Source organism: Hyaena hyaena, unplaced genomic scaffold, assembly GCF_003009895.1.
Source record: "Hyaena hyaena isolate Hyena2069 unplaced genomic scaffold, ASM300989v1 scaffold_588, whole genome shotgun sequence".
Taxonomy (NCBI): domain Eukaryota; kingdom Metazoa; phylum Chordata; class Mammalia; order Carnivora; family Hyaenidae; genus Hyaena; species Hyaena hyaena.
In genome coordinates, this window is record NW_024081222.1 from 1,031,802 (window position 1) to 1,044,659 (window position 12,858).

Below are 12,858 nucleotides of genomic sequence, written 5' to 3' on the forward strand. Positions count from 1 at the left end.
CATATGTTTGCACGTATAGGAGGATTAGGAGGAACTTGACGGAGGAACAAGGGGGAGAAGAAGGGCGGAAATGGTGGGGGAAAGGGAGAGAGGCAAACCATGAGAGACTCTTGAATGCTGACAAAAACTGAGGACTGATGGATGTGGGGGGAGGGGGGGATGGGCATGGAGGAGGGCACATTGGGGATGAGCACTGAGTGTTATGTAGAAACTAATTTGACAATAAACTATTTGTAAAAAAAAAATTAAAAAAAAAGGTCAAAAAGAAGAAAAGAAAAGGAAAAAAGAAGAAACCGATGGACAAAGAATGGTTTAAAGCATATAACCGGATTTCCCAGCTACAATTAAATAGCTGGGTGTATACAGTGCTGGTTGAAGAGCATAGAGAAAGAGAGAGAAGACAGGGCGGAATGAGGCAAAATTGGAAATAGAAAAAACAGGGAGAAGGGATAAGAAGATTTTTTCAAATTGCTAAAGGGTGGAATATGGTTGGATATGTGATATAAGGATGCTGGTGTCATCCAGAGAAACTATATAGTCTAATTATTCCTGAGAGACAGAGATGAAAAGGTCGGTAGGTGTAGAATTTATGTCTACAGAATGGACTAAATGTGACTAAATGTTTAAGCAAGCCGGTGACCAGAGTTAGTCAGGTCAGTGTTCTGGGGGAAAAAAAAAAAAAGGAAAAAAAAGGTGGGGGAGGGCAGCTCTCAAGTAGGGATGGGTGTGGTGTGATCCAATGTGTCAGGCGAGAGTTCTGCCTTGGAGGTTGTGGGGAGAAGAGTGGAGGCGCTCCAGTTCCTTCTTTAACCAAGCGCTACACCTCGCTTTTTTTTTTTTTCAAAAATTTTTAAAATGTTTTATTTATGTCTAGGAGAGAGAGAGAGAGACAGCGTGAGCAGGGGAGGGTCAGAGAGAGAGAGGGAGTCACAGACTGAAACAGGCTCCAGGCTCTGAGCTGGCAGTCAGCACAGAGCCCGACGCGGGCCTCGAACCCACGAACCGCGAGATCATGACCTAAGCGAAAGTCGGTCGCTTAACCGACTAGGCCACCCAGGCGCCCCTACACCTCGCTTTTTGGGGTGTGTAAACTCCCTGGGCCGGCGGCGCAGCCTACGTGGGTTGCGCTCTTTAACCCAGGCCAAATCCCAGTTCGTGCGCCCCACTGAAATTGCCGTAGGCACAACCTCGAAGGCGATCCCCTCAGGCAATTTCAAGCCTCTTGCCTAGCCCTGGGGGTGGAGCCAGAATCGCTGTTCCCTTCTCCTCTGGGTCGGGTTGGCGAGACTGGACAGGGGTTTGCCTGCGGGGTGCGCTGGGCCGCTGGAGAGAGGGAAACCAGGTCCTTCTGTGGCTCGTCACCCAAAACACGAACTCGCGGGCAAATCTCCCAGTTTTTAAGCTCTTTGCCTTCCTCTAGAGTTCCAGCCAGCCAGGAGCGTGGACGCCCGGTATGTGCGTGCGCCCAGCTCCTCCAGGAGTCTGGCCAGCGAGGAGCACAATGGCGGGGAGGCGCACAGCTCCTCTAAGGGTCTAGCCAGCCAGGAGCACAAAGAAGCGGTCAGTGCGCGGTCCCTCCGGGACGAGTTGACTCGCGGGGATCTGGCGTGCAGGGATTTGGCACGCACGGTCCTTCTGTGCCCCGAGCGGAGGTTTTTCTGTTTCACAGCGACAGGGACCGTGTCTTGAGCAGTTTCAGACCCTCTCTTTTACCCCTCTCACTCCCCGCAGAGGGGGATCTCCCCCATCCCTCTGCGTCTCTGATCCCGGCCTGATTTTATCTTCCCCAGTTCGCACTCACGTTAGAAGGCTTTCTCAGTGGACTCTGCCTCTTTTTTCTCCCAATCTCCTGGATTCCGTATGGTTTCATATGGCTTCAGATCTTTTCCGTGCGAGATATGGGCACGAGTGCAATGTACGAGCTCCCTACCTCTCCTCCATCTTGCCCCCCTCACCCCAGAGTAGCTTTTACTCTAGGAATAATTAAACCCTATTATCAAAGTGTGACCCCGTTCTCTATGGAACGGCCCAAGTGTTCATCTACTTCACTCCACTTAGGCTACTTGGAACTCACATGTATCTCCTAGCCCCAAGAATTGTTTCTCTCTAATAGTTGTTCTTTGCCTGGCTTCATGGAGTTTCCACCTATGCATGTCCAAAGCAGTCATAGCCAATGACTAAACAGGACTGTTATGAAGATCTGTGAGTTATTTTTCTGTGTAACTCCCTTCTTCCTGGTAGTCTGCTCTGCAAAATCTGGTTGCTTCAGGATATCCAAATATCTGTCTCTGTCTTCTCAATTCAGTGAGAACAATAGACTCTGCTTGGATTCCTCTTCTCTGAACCATGGAGTGGGGATTACTTCTAGGTAGGAAGCTGGGACAATGATAGAGAATCCCTTGTTTCTTTCTCTTCTCTAAAGGACCACAGACCTAGGGCTGCTTGTTCAGTAAGCAATTTCCAAACAAGGTACTCCTTCATGTAGTAGAAGTCAAAAAGGAAGGAATTTCATATATAAAATTAACTAGTTGTGTGGTGCCTGGTTGGTTCAGTCAGTTGAGTGTCTGACTTCAGCTCAGGTCATAATCTCATGGCTCATGAGTTTGAGCCCCACATCAGGCTCTGTCCTGACAGCTCAGAGCTTCAGATTCTGTGTCTCCCTCTTTCTCTGCCCCTCCTCCATTCACGCTCTGTTTCTCTCTCTCTCTCTCTCTCTCAAAAATAAACATCTAAAAATATTTTTTAAAGATTAAAATTAACTGGTTGTTATATAAGTAACTGGAAAGATGTAACACAATCTCTAAAGTACTATGGGGGGAAGCAATTCCAGGAAGCAGCTCCCAAGCATAGGGTCAATAGAACAAAGGGAAGTTATTAGGAGTATTAAAACTTAGAAACTTAGAGTAGTAACCTCGGGGAGCTAAAACTTAGACATCTGAGGAGATGCTGCATATTTGGTGTTGGTGTTGGTGTCTGAGCTCAGAGTAGTGCCCTGTGGGCATGGACCCAGATATCTGACAAGAGGGTGCTGACTGGTTGGTTGGTGCTGGTGTCTTTGCTACTGGGGTTTAAATAAAGTCGTTTCTACAAATATATTTTTTAAACCCTACAAAATAGATTTAATTGCTGGTAATGGGAAGGAATTGCTGCCACTGGAGTGAAGATGCCACCCTGGCAGGATGCCCACAGAACCAAAACATAGTCAGGAACAAACTGGGAAGGGCAAGTCCTTCTCTCCCCTCCCCCTCGTTTTTCAGTCTCCCCCTCACACCTCCTATTGGCAGAACAATACAGAGCAGCTGCCATGGAGATATGTGGTTTTCAGAGGTCCAGCCCCAGCTTCTGAGCAGAGTAGAGAAGGGTAAGTTTGGGAATAACAGACAGTAGCTTAATAACTAGCACAACTATGTTCTAGTTTTTGGTCTGAGCAACCAGGTAAAATGTGATGCTGGTAACTGAGTTAAGGAAAAGTGCAGGAAAGGCAGATTCCAGCTTTATCCCCGAGCCTACTGAGTTGGAATCACCAAGGAAAATAACTGGGAATGACTGTTTTTATAAACACGAGAGGTGATTCTGATCAGGCAAATTTAGAGTAACTATAATCTAGATCAATTTGCTCACTTAAAGATAAGGAAATGAGAATAGCATTGAGAATCCCAAAATGAAATCTTATGTTTAAGTTAATTGATTTTCTTCTTCTTCTGTTGCTTTTGGTTTGTTTTGTTTCAAGTAGGCTCCACACCCAATGTTGGGCTTGAATTCACGATCCTGAGATCAAGAGTCACATACTCTACCAACTGAGCCAGCCAAGTGCCCCTGGTTAATTGAATTTCAGCAAAGGTGCCAAGACAATTCAATGGGGGAAAGAATTTTTTTCAACAAGTGGTACATGGACAACTGGATATCCATACTATGTACAAAAATTAACTTGAAATAGATCATAGACCAAAATGTGAGAGATAAAACTCTGAGAAGAAAATTCAGGAGTAAATCTTCATAATTTAGGCTTAGGCAATGATTTCTTAGATATGACACTAAAAGCACAAGCAATAAAAAAATAGGTAAATTGGTTTTCATCAAAATTAAAAACTTTTTTCCATCAATGAGTGACTGGATAAACAAAATGTGGTATATACATATGATGGGATATTATTCGACCTTAAAAAGGAATGAAATTCTGGCACATGTTACAGCATGCATGAACCTTAAGGACATTATGGTAAATGAAATAAGCCAGTCACAAAAGGACAGATACTATATGAGTCCCCTCATATGAGGTCCCTAGAGTAGTTAAATTCTTAGAAACAGAAAGTAGAATGGTGGTTGCCAGGGCCTGAGGGGAAGAAGAGAATGAGAAGTTAGTGCTTAAGAGGTATATAGTTTCCATTTTGGAAGGTGAAAAAACTTCTTGAGATGGACAGTTGTGATGGTTGCACAACATTGGAAGGTACTTAACACCATCGAACTTCACATTTAAAAATGGTTAAAATGACAAAGTTTTAGGTCATGAATATTTTACCATAAAAATAAATAAATAAATAAAAATGGGCTAAAACTTTTGTGCTTCAAACAATACCACAAGAAAGTTAAAAGACAACTTCTAGAATGAGAGAAAAATATCTGCAAATTATATATTTGACAAAGAACTTATACCTAGGGTACACATAGAACAGTTGCAGCTCAGTAATGATAAATAACCCAATAATAAATAATGATAAATAACCCAATATATGTATAATATATATATTTATTTATTTATTTTAAAGCCTATTTTTATTTATTTTGAGAGCAAGAGGGAGAGGGGCAGAGAGAGTGGGAGACAGAATCCCAAGTAGGCTCCATGCTGTCAGCACAGAGCCCAATGTGGGGCTCGAACTCATGAACCATGAGATCATGACCTGAGCCAAAATTAAGAGTTGGCCACTTAACCAACTGAGCCACCCAGGTGCCCTGATAAACAGCCCAATTTAAAGGGAGACAAAAGATTTGAATAGACATTTCTTCAAAGGAGATATACAAATGACCAATAGCATGTGAAAAAAAGCTGAATATCGTTGGCTGTTCGGGACATGCCATCAAAACCACAATCAAGGGGCACCTGGGTGGCTCAGTTGGTTAAACGTCCGACTTTGGCTCAGGTCATGATCTCACATCTCGTGAGTTCGAGCCCTGCGTCGGGCTCTGTGCTGACAGCTCAGAGCCTAGAGCCTGCTTCAGATTCTGTGTCTCCTTCTCTCTCTGTCCCTCCCCTGCTCATGCTGTCTCTCTCTCTCTCTCTCAGAAATAAATAGAAAAAAAAACCACAATCAAGGGGCACCTGGGGAACTCAGTTGGTTAAGCGTCCAACTTTGGCTCAGGTCATGATCTCACAGTTCATGGGTTCATGCCCCATGTTGGGCTCTGTTCTGACAGCTCAGAGCCCAGAGCCTAGAGCCTGCTTCAGATTCTGTGTCTCACTCTCTCTCTACCCCTCCCCTCCTTGTGCTCTGTCTCTTTCCGTCTCTTGAAAATAATGAATAAATGTTAAACATTTTTATTTATGTATTTTTATTACTATAGTCTATTGTCAAGTTGGTTTCCATATAACACCCAGTGAAAAATTTTTAAAAACACCATGGAATACCACTTCACACCACAGAAACAAAAATATGTACAATAACAAGTGTTGGATAATAAACATTGGTGAGGATGTGGAGAATCTGGAACCCTCATACATACTGGTAAGGATGTAAAATGTTATGACCATTTAGAGAACAGTTTAGAAGTTCCTCAAAGTGTTAAACATTGAGTAATCAGATTACCCAGCGATTCTGCTGCTAGGAATTTCATTCCAAGGAAACAAAAACACATGACCACACAAAAATTTATAAACAAGTGTATACAAAATGCATAACAGCATCATACAGAATAGCCACAAAATGGAAATAACTTAAATGTCCATCAGCTGATGAAAGAGTAAGATGTGGTCTCTCCATACAATGCAGTATTATTCAGGCTTTAAAATGAGCCACCTGGGTGGCTCAGTCTGTGAAGTGTGTGACTCTTGATCTCAGTGTAGTGGGTTCAAGCCCCATGTTAGGTGTACAGATTACTTAAAAAAAATCTTGGGGTGACTGGGTGGCTCAGTTGGTTAAACATCCGACTCTTGATTTCAGCCCAGGTCATGATTTCACAGTTCATGGGATTCAGAGCCTGCTTGAGATTCTCTTTCTCCCTCTCTCTCTGACCCTCCCCTGCTCATTCTCTCTCTCTCTCTCTCTCTCTCTCTCTCTCTCTCTCTTTCTCCCTCTCCCTCTCTCTCTCTCAGAATAAATAAGTAAATTTTTTAAAATAAAAATAAAATGAAGTATTGAGAGTCACCTGGCTGGTTCAGTTGGTGGAGCATGTGACTCTTGATCTCAGGGTTGTGGCCTTGAGCCCCACGTTAGGTGTAGAGATTACTTAAAAATAAAAATATCTTTTTAAAAATGAAGTATTGATAAATTCCATAATATGGATTAGCCTTGCAAACATTGTGCTGAGTGAAAGAAGACCACTTCTTTCAGGTGTAGAAATGTTCACAGTAATAACCCTATAGAAACAGAGTGTGTTAGTGGTTGCCTATGACTGGGGGTGGGGGAGGGGGAGTGAGTGTCAATAAAGTCAGCATTTGTCTTTGGAGTGATGAGGATGTTCTAAACTTCAACTTTTAACTCTGGGGTGTTTGCCCAACTCTAAATACACTAAAAATCACTGAATCATACACTTTAAATAGGATAATATTATTGTATGGAAATAATATCTCAACCAAGCTGTTAGAATAAAAGGGAAGCTCCATGACGGTGAAGGCATTGGTCTGTGTGAGGTGCCTCGGTACGCATACCAGTACCAGGCAGAGGGTGGCACACTGTGCGTAATGACCATTGTCTAGAACGGAGACAGCATCACATTTTTAAAATGTTATTTTTCCTAAAGCACCATTTGTAGGTTTATAAAGGATAATAAAGTATTAATAAATTTTTTTTTTTTTTGCTGAGAAAAAGGAAAAGAAAATGGGTTTAGAGAAACTCAAACACCATTTAGCCTGAAATCAGAGATGTTGGTGGGTACCCGAGTCAGGTTACCCCAGTTTCTTATTTCTAGTTCATTGCAAGCTAATTTATACTATATATAAATCCATAGTGTGTGTGTGTGTGTGTGTGTGTGTGTGTGTGTGTAGTGTGTATAGTGTGGTGATTAACATCCTTGATTTCTGCCATCTCACTGATAGAGTTCATGTATGGGCTTGGCCCCTTTTACCTGGGAATCTTGGCTAATTCCCTTAGCTTCTGTGCCTCAGTTTCCCCATCTGCAAAAAAATGAGAAAAATGGGAATTTTCCTGGTAGAATGGTAAGGATTTGATAGGATATAGTAATGCTCAATAAGTAAGTAATAAGTAATAGTCATTATTATAATGTAGTAAATGACAAAAAGACTATAATTTGCCCCCTGCACACTACAAGATGCTGGAATAGGAATTTTTTCAATATACACTCCAAGGCGATTTTAATTGCCATTTTTTTAAATGTTTTTTTTTTTGAGAGAGAGAGAGAGAGAGAGACAGCATGAGCAGGGGAGGGTCAGAGAGAGAAGGAGACACAGAATCCCAAGCAGGCTCCAGGCTCCGAGCCACCTGTCAGCACAGAGCCCAATGCGGGGCTCGAACCCATGAACCATGAGATCATCACCTGAGCTGAAGTTGGACACTTAACCAACTGAGCCACCCAGGAGCCCCTTTAACTGCCAATTTTTAAAGGAAACTGAGTCTCAAGAGACGCTAAGTGAAACTCACACGAGGTCACATGACTACTAACCGCTTTCGGTGTGATAATAAATCAACTAGCAGAGCCTTTTCATCTTAGCAGCATTTATGCCCTTGACCACTAATATCCTCTTCCCTTCCAGTACCTTCTGTATCATGTTCAAACCAGAAGTTACATGTTAAAAAACAGCACAGTTCTTCCTGTGTAACAATTGGATTAGTCTGTATAGCTGCCACCTAATACTCTTTGGACTTAACAGAGTAAATAAACACGTCAACCAAGACTTCCTTCAAGATCTGATTTGTTTTTTTTTAAATCCCATTTTGGGACTGGCTCCTTGATCTGATTCTGGAATATCATTATAGTGTGAGGCAGAACAACTCTTGGTTATAACTAAGGTAGTATGCTCCCATGTGAGCAGGATGTCTTGCTGTTTATTGTTTCTCTTTTCTAATATAGTACAGATTTCCATCTTCCATGGCTGCTTAAATTGCCACCAAAAGATTCTTAAGCCAGGCTGATTTTCAATGTTTTAAAAATCTTTTTTATTAATAAAATGATTAAATTCACATAAGTATTGTTATCACTCTTCAAAATATCATACAGCTTCTGTTTCTTCCTGTACACTTAACAGTATAAATCAAATTATATCCTTGGCATTGTATAATTATTCTTTAAATTGCATATTTCTTTATCCTTTCAGGTATCACTAACCCAATGGTTTTTCTTGAGAATCAGAAGAGAGCTAAATAAAATAAATAAGTAATAATAAATAGATAAATACATAAAGAAATTAAAATATCATCTTTTTTGAACTTTGGATTTTAGTTTTAATTATTTGAATTGTCATGTTTTGTTAGTTGAAACGCAAAAGTGCAGAGATATAAAATGTTCCCAGGATATAATACATAGTGACTAAAATTAAGGTAATTAGGCTTCTCAAGTTTTGTTATACCTACAATAATCAGATAATTAAGCAAAAGCCTTCTTTGGCTTTGATTTTATAGTATCCAACTTTCCTTTCCACCAAAAATTCAGGCACAATCCCAAGTAAAGCTTATGATTAAAGTGTCTGGCAGTCATGCAATGCATCTACAAAGAACACCCATTTTGACATTCCCTATAAATGATGCAATTATTCATAAACCAGATACAGGTACAAAAATGACACAGAACCTCATAGTTGTCAGAAATGTTTGGCATCTAGTAAGCATGCCGCCTCTGCTAGCTGTGATCATCACTGTCACCACCACCATCATCTTCATCATCGTCATCATCCTGTTTCCAAAATCTTGAAGCCCTAAATGGGCATTGCAGCCTATGATCGAAAAATCAAGCCACACTCAGTCAGTTAAGTATGCAACTCTTGGTTTTGGCTCAGGTCACGATCTCACTATCGTGAGATCAACCCCACACTGGGCTCCTCACTGGGCATGGAGCCTGCTTAAGAGTAATTCTCTCTCTCCCTCCGGCCCTTCCCTGCTTGTGCTCTTACTCTCTCTCTCTCTTTTTAAAAAAAAAAAGCAAAGCCACCATGTTGAAAGTAGTTTTATCAAAGTCTTCACTCTCTTAACTGTGAAAAGAAATGTCTCTCAGTAAGAATTAAAGTGTATTCACAGTGAAATAGTGTGACTTAGGAACTTAAATGTTTCCCTCTTTTATAAGTGTTTTGATTGGTAGGAATGGAAATACTATATACAAGGGAATCAGGCTTCTGCAAATCCTTTGGAAACTTCTAACCCTGATATTATCCTTATAGACAGGAAAGAAATTGTAGGTCAGCTGATAAAACGCACCCTGAGAGTTTGTCTCCAGTGTTATCCTTTAGGGTTTTGTCCTATTCCATTATTTTCCCCCTCAAGCTCTGGGTGAAGAAAGCTTTAATAAACATGGTTACAAAAGGTACAGATAAAATGGAGTCAAGAAGAATAGCTAATATGTTGGATGAGAAAAAGCAGATATGAAAGATCTTAGGACTTGGAATATTGGCATGAAATTACCAAAATTACATTTAAGTGAGATAAGTGCATATTGCATTCAGGTCCAAAATAAAAATGCACAAGCACACCAAAACACACAAAACCCTTTATGGCTTCGAATTGGGGAACACCAGCTTAACTACAGATCTGAATCAAAAATAGGTGGAAATAATTCTGGAAAACAATTCAGGGGTTTCTTTAAATATTAAACATACAACCATCATAAAACTCAGCAGTTGCACTCCTGGGCATTTATCCTAGAAAAATGTAGACTTACGTTCACACAGAAGCTTCTAGTGTTTACAGCAGTTTTCTTACTAATAGCCAAAAACTGGAAACAACCCAGGTGTCCTTCAGTAAATGAATGGCTAAACCAACTTTGGTACATCCATGTCACGGAATGCTACTCAATAATGGAAAGAAACAACTGTTGATGCACACAGTAACCTGGGATGAATCTCAGGTGAATTATGGTGAGTGAAAATTATAATCCCAAGGGTTACCTACCCTACAATTTCACTTACTCTTTTTAATTTTTTTTTAAATTACTTACTTTCGAGAGAGAGAGAAAAAGACAGTGTATGAGCAGGGAAGAGGAGGAGAGAGAGGGAGACAGAGAATCTGAAGCAGGCTCCAGGCTGTCAGCACATAGCCCCACATGGGACTTGAACTCACCAATCGTGAGATCATGACCTGAGCCAAAGTCACAGGCTTGGTGCGCTTCCACTTATTCTTAAAATAAAATTGTAGCAACGGAAAACAGATTAGTGGTTACCAGAGATTAAGGACAGGGTAGGGGCAGGAAGAAATAGGTGTGACTATAAAAGAGCAAATAAGGGTTCGTTATAGTGATGCAAATGTTCTGTGTCTTGACTGTATAAGTGTGTCAGTCAATATCTTGGTTATAATATTACATTACAGTATTGTAAGATGTTGCCACTGTAGGAAACTAGGTAAAGGTTGCATGGGCTCTCTCTGTATTGTATCTTACAACTATCTGGAAATCTATAATTATCTTAAAATTAAAAAATTGAATTACAATAACACACACAAAAGTAGACAGAGCTCTTTCTTAGCTGAGTTGCTGAGTTGTTGAATCATATAGACTTGAGGTACTTAATTGGACCAATCAAGAGAAGAGTGGTTGTTCTGTTTTCTTTAGTGGTCAGACCACACCTAAACATCATGTTTAGCTCTGAGAATCACATTTTCTGAACAGGCATTGATAAGTGGGGTGAATCTAGAAGAGGCTTACCAGTAAAATAAAAAAAGGTCTGAAAATTCTCTCCAGTAAGAAAGCTGTGCTGACAGTTCAGAACCTGGAGCCTGCTTCTGATTCTTTGTCTCCCTCTCTCTGCCCATCCCCTGCTCCCACTCTGTCTCTCTTCCTCTCTCAGACATAAATAAACTTTTTTTTTAAATTTAAAAATGAAAACTATCATTTTTTATCCTCCTAATGTTTTAGGAGAATTCCAGATTCTGGTTATGACTTTTGGTGAGGAAGTCCATCAACTAGATCCTGCTGATAAGCTATTAGTAGATGTAGAGACTCAGAATTTCTGTGTAGATGTGGGGTCACTCAGAAATTGTTTTGATAAATCTAGAATCAGAACAATGAGAAGTGGGTTGTTGTGGAGGGTTTTGTAGGGGGGGTTCACTCAAGCCTTGCCAAAATCGGAGGGGGCTTTCCTTGACTCTAAACAAAGAAAACCACCTTTTCCCATCTGAAAAATTGGGCCTTGATGGAGGAGCACCATCACATGCATGATTGTTTGATTCTCTTTTAGACTCTGTGCAGACCATCTTGTTTGGTTAACACTATCTTCAGAAATATTAACTGAATTGATTAGGCTACAGCCTTCCTCTTCATCAGTTGCATTGCAGACTAAAGCTATCTCTTGGTCCTCTAGTTAGGTGTAAGTGCTTCCTAGGCTTCCTCAGTAAACATTTTATAATCATATTCTAGCTTGTATCTCTCCAGATGGGTGGTTTTCCTCCATTACATGTCAGTGTTCACTAATTTCACTGCAAACCTGGGGGCTCTCCAGTCGAATTCCCTACCTAGTGATGTCAGCAGTCTCAGTGAATTGCATTTGTTTGTAGGTTGGGCAGGAGAATGTTTAGAGAGAGTAAAAGTGAGCTTTCTAAAAATAAATATTGCTGAATTTTTAAAAATCTGGGCATTTAACGAGCCTACTATTGATTATCTGACTCCTCTCATTCTCAGAGAACAGACTTTTCTTAAACACAGGGCTTTTAAAGTCCTGTTGGGTAACAATACTCTTCTTAGGCAAGGCCTGGCACACTCCAGGTAACTCAGGCAGGAGGAAGCATCGCTGCTTTCCTCCTTACCATTGAGATATAGAAACTTCCAGGAGTCCTGGGAAAGTTCTGTTTCCATTCTGCAGTGAAGTGGCATTAAATTGACCTGAGTTCGTCTGGGTGGCTCAGTTGAGCCTCCAACTCTTGATTTCAGCTCAGGTCATGATCTCATAGTTTCATGAGTTTGAGTCCTACGTTGAGCTTTGAGCTGACTGTGTGGAGCCTACTTGAGATTCTCTGCCCTCCCCCCTGCCCTTCCCCCATTTGCACTGTCTCTGTCTCTCTCAAAACAAACAAACAAACAAACAAACTTTTAAAAAATTGGGCTGAGTTCATCACAAGTAGCCTGATGGTCTGCCCAGGATGTCCTCAATTTTTGCCTGTTGTCCTGGAATAATTATTATTCATGCTCCCTTTCACTCTCTAAAGTGTCTACTTTAGGTGATAAATTATATGATCACCTTAATTTTAATTGTGTGGTTTCTTAACTCTAAGAGGGTTCATGGTTCCAGATGAGAGAATGAAGATAGTTAATTGTGAGGAATAATATGCAAGGGAAAACAGACATATTAAACCTTATCTTCCAGTGGCTTGGGCTTGATTTTCCAAAACTCATCAAAGAAGAAATCTAAGGTGTTAGAAACCATTTTGAGAGTAAATTGCCTTCAAAAAAAAAAAAAAAAAAAAGGAAGGAAGTTACTGTATTCCTAAGCAGGGCTTTGAGTGGGGGAGGGGCAGAGAGAGAGAGAGGGAGAGAAAATCTCAAATAGGCTCC

General features: G+C 40.9%; 1 pseudogene; it reads left to right on the forward strand.

Annotated features, from left to right (window-relative positions):
* Positions 1 to 9,078, forward strand: part of LOC120248486 — a 32,499-nt pseudogene extending 23,421 nt beyond the window's left edge.
* Positions 9,079 to 12,858: the final 3,780 nt, after the last annotated feature.